Genomic DNA, 4,573 nt, shown 5'->3' on the forward strand with positions numbered 1-4,573 from the left:
CCTCACTTACGGGCTCGGGCACAAACACCTGACGTATCCAGTCCATAGATGGCGCTTTCTTCGGAGCACCACCTCACCAGAGGTCAGTGGCGGCTGTGTTGCGAGCTGCACAGGACTGGAAACTGGCCCTTGTGGCTGGTACACCTTGTCCTCACCAGGTGTCGTCGTCCGTTTGGCGGGGGTTTCGGGAGCTAACCCACAGATGGCGTGGTCGTTACTGCTCCGTGCTCGGACACTGGATCCGGGTTCGTAACACTTGTTCACCCACACACTGATGACAGCACCATACCTCCCGAAGGAGCGCCGGAGAAGGTCTTTTGGGAACTCCAGGGGCGCACCATGCACACTGACATATGTCAGGGCACCACTTCGGTCCGAGATCGTAACGTAGCCGGCGCCATCCGGCAACTGCAACGAACGCCCTTCGTTCCGCCGGAGGAAGTCCCGATACTCCTCCTTCCGCACGAACTTGACAATCACCCGGTGGGCCGTAACAAGCTCAACTCCATACACAGCCTCCACCGGGACACGAAGCATGTCGCACATTACCAACTCAATGGCCGGATAACCAGTCTTGCACGAGAATTCCAGACCCACGAAATTCACCCGCAAAACAGGAGGAATTGCAAGGCCCCCCATGTCAAAACAGCCACGTCAGCACGCAGCCAGGCAGGCAACAACACTGCCCACGTCAGCACAGGCGGGCAGAGACACACCCGCCCCCAACCGGCCGAAACTGGCAAACAGCACCAACTGCTGGAGCACCGAAGCACACGTCTGTCCCCTACCAAAGCTACGGCCAGACCGTGTGGCCGGAATTGGTTGCATGCATCGTTGAGAGGAAGTCAACAGCGTCTCTGGCCAGCCGGATAGCGCCGGAGGCTTCACAAACTGTCTTGGATTAATAAGTTATTGTCAATGTCGTCTGGATGTTGGACGACCCGCAGAGGGCAGTAGTACAAGCCGGTCGTCACGACCTCTCGTGGTTGTGGTAGCTGGTTGTCGTGGTGGCTGGTTGTGGTGGTGGCTGGTTGTGGTGGTGGTAGCTGGGGGGTTATGGGTGTTGTGTGGGGGAGCGCCTGTAGGGGGGGCTTTGAACTCGTTAAAGCCTTTTCTCGTTTAATAGAAACTAGGATGCCTTTTTCCATGTACATATTCGGTGTCCATGAATGAGTTAACGGCCCTGGCAGTGAAGATGCCACAGCGAACACGATTGTGCAAAGTGAAGCTGTATAACGTGTTCTTCATGCTGGTAACGCGGAGGGAACCTTAAGTCACTATTATACATGAAAACATGTGGCTTTTCATGTAAAATAGTTTGTGAAGTGAATCTCCACTCTAAGGTAAGGTGTTAATTACAGCACAAATCTCTAGTTCACCTAAATTGAGTTAAATGGTTATTTTTTCAATTGAGGGTTGTCTCTGGCACTCAAGTTGCAATAACATTTGCAATGTTGTCTGCAATGGTTTCTGGAAATCCATCATTGCCTCAGACGTATATAATACTCCTCGTGGTGAAAAATTTGTCTAACCTTCCTTTTCACGATTCCTTTCTCCCTTCTCCCTTCTTTTCTCCTCTCCTTCTGACGTTTGCAAGACGAGGAAGTCATCTTTCCGCAACGCTGTCAACAATTATCCCGCGCATACCTGTCAAAACTGCGTCCTGTACTTGTGCTGTCTTTGACGCCAGGAAGAATGGACCAATCAGCTCTTGTAAAGTTTGTGAAAGAATTCTGTGCAGTCATTCTCGTTGCCGTTATTGAAGCTTGGGTTGCCGGATGCAAGCTGCGACTCGGTGGTACAGCGTATAAAATATACACTCAATGATTGAGAAAATTAAAAATTATTTTGTTGTGTGTATGTGGTGATCATGTCTCCCCGAGCTCTCCTATCCACCAGCGATATGAGGTGCAGTTCCCTCAGCCTCTCCTCATAACTCATGCCTCTTAGTTCTGGGACTAGTCTAGCGGCATACCTCTGAACTTTTTCCAGCTTCGTCTTGTGTTTGACAAGGTACGGGCTCCATGCTGGGGCCACATACTCCAGGATTGGTCTTACATACGTGGTATACAAGGTTCTGAAAGATTCCTTACACAGGTTTCTGAAGGCAGTTCTGATGTTAGCCAGCCTCGCATACACCGCAGATGTTATTCTATTGATGTGGGCTTCAGGAGACAGCTTTGGCGTGATATCAACCCCTAGACCTTTGTCTCTGTTCGTTTAGTGAAGACTTCACTAAATGCACATGCACACACTAGACTTCACGTGTGTGCATGTGCGTGCGCGCGTTTGTGTATGTGTATGTACGTGTGTGTATATATATATATGTGTGTGTTATGTGGACTTATAGCTTTATTGTTCCTTGAAAATGCATTTTACTGATTTTATTCACTATTTTTGTCATTAGCAGCGCGTCCGCTTAACACAACCAACCATATATACAGAGCCCAGGTTGGTGTGTGTGTGTGTGTATGTGATTGGGAAACAAACGCGTGTTTAAATAGGCGATAAAAAAAAACCCTCACAAAAAAACCCTTTTGTTATGGTTTTGTTGGCTAGAACTGAACTGTTCCTCACCTTTTGTGGACCTCTGCGCCTGATTGGCTGTGATGGCTATGTTCAATGGGTCTATTTGTTATTTTCTTAATTGATGTGTTTGTAATATAGTTTGTTTTCCTTGTTTGTTTCTTTGTCCAGAAATACCTCGGTCGTATTATTTGTGATTTTCTTATTTTCTTTGTGATTAGTTTTTTTGTTATTATAATCAGTGTTTATTTGTTGTAGTAATTTTTTTTACTTAGGGGCACAGAAACACACACACACACACACACACACACACACACACACACACACACACACACACACACACACACACACACACACACACACACACACACACACACACACACACACACACACACACACACACACACACACACACACACACACACACACACACACACACACATACACACACACACACACACACACATACACACACAGGGGCCTCGTAGCCTGGTGGATAGCGCGCAGGATTCGTAATTCTGTGGCGCGGGTTCGATTCCCGCACGAGGCAGAAACAAATGGGCAAAGTTTCTTTCACCCTTAATGCCCCTGTTACCTAGCAGTAAATAGGTACCTGGGAGTTAGTCAGCTGTCACGGGCTGCTTCCTGGGGTGTGTGTGTGTGGTGTGGAGAGAAAAAAGAAAAAGAAAAAAAAAAGTAGTTAATAAACAGTTGATTGACAGTTGAGAGGCGGGCCGAAAGAGCAAAGCTCAACCCCCGTAAAAACACAACTAGTAAACACACACACACACACACACACACACACACACACACACACACACACACACACACACACACACACACACACACACACACACACACACACACACACATACACACACACACACTCACTGACAAAGAGTGCTGGGAAGACGGGACACCACGAGCGTAGCTCTCATCCTGTAACTACACTTAGGTAATTACACACGCAGGGGGTGGGGTTCCCCCCACCCCCTCTATCCTTCCCTCTCCCAACCTCTCAACCTCTATCTGACTCCCAACCTTACCCTATCTCCCAACCCCTCTATGCCCTCCCTAATCTTCAGACCCAGTATTCCCTTCCTACTCCAGACCTACCTACCCAGGCCCTACCCCAGACCCTCCTACCTACCTTCCTAGAAGCCCAGCCCCCAGTAGCCCCCCAAGCACCCCTCCTGACCTCTTTCACCCCCCGGACCCCCCCCCAGACACCCCCCGGATCCCCCCGGACATTCCCCGCATCCTCCCCGCCCCCAGTCATCCCCCAGACCCCCCCCCCCGATCCCCCAGATCCCCCCTGCCCCCAGTCACCTCCCAGACACCCCCCAGATCCCCGCAGACCCCCAGAGAAAGGGAGAACTCTGGTACAAGAGTTTCCATGAAGAATCTCAAGGTTTGGTACACCAATGCTGATGGGGTATCTAATAAAGCAGAAGAAATAAAAGAAAGAGTTAGTGAAGCGGATCCTGACATAGTTGCAATTGTGGAAACTAATATTAATGACATGATCTCAGATGCAATCTTTCCTGAAGGGTACCAGGTGATACGAAAAGAGAGGACACAGAGACAGGGAGGGGGAGTAGCACTCCTAATAAAGCGGAAATGGAAGTTTGAAGACCTGTGAAATCGAGTTACCAATGAGTGCACAAGCTTCATACATGGAACTCTGACAGTAGATGGGAGGAAGATTGTGATCTTGGTAATCTACAATCCCCCACCAAACAGTAGAAGACCCAGGCAGGAGTATGATAACAACAACAAAGCATGTATAGATGAACTGCAGAAGGCAGCAACACTAGCCCACAGAATGAGAACGAAGCTGCTGATCATGGGGGACCTAAATCATGGAGAGATAAATTGGGAATCAAGGAATCCCCATGGAGGGGACGAAACGTGGGGTGCAAAATTAGTAGATGTTATAGAAAGGAATTTCCTGACACAACATGTAAAGGAAGACACAAGGGAAAGAGGAGGAGATGCACCGAGCCTATTAGACCTGATTTTCACCCAGAACGTAGAAGATATGGAG

This window comes from Procambarus clarkii, chromosome 33 (assembly GCF_040958095.1).
Source record: "Procambarus clarkii isolate CNS0578487 chromosome 33, FALCON_Pclarkii_2.0, whole genome shotgun sequence".
Lineage (NCBI taxonomy): Eukaryota > Metazoa > Arthropoda > Malacostraca > Decapoda > Cambaridae > Procambarus > Procambarus clarkii.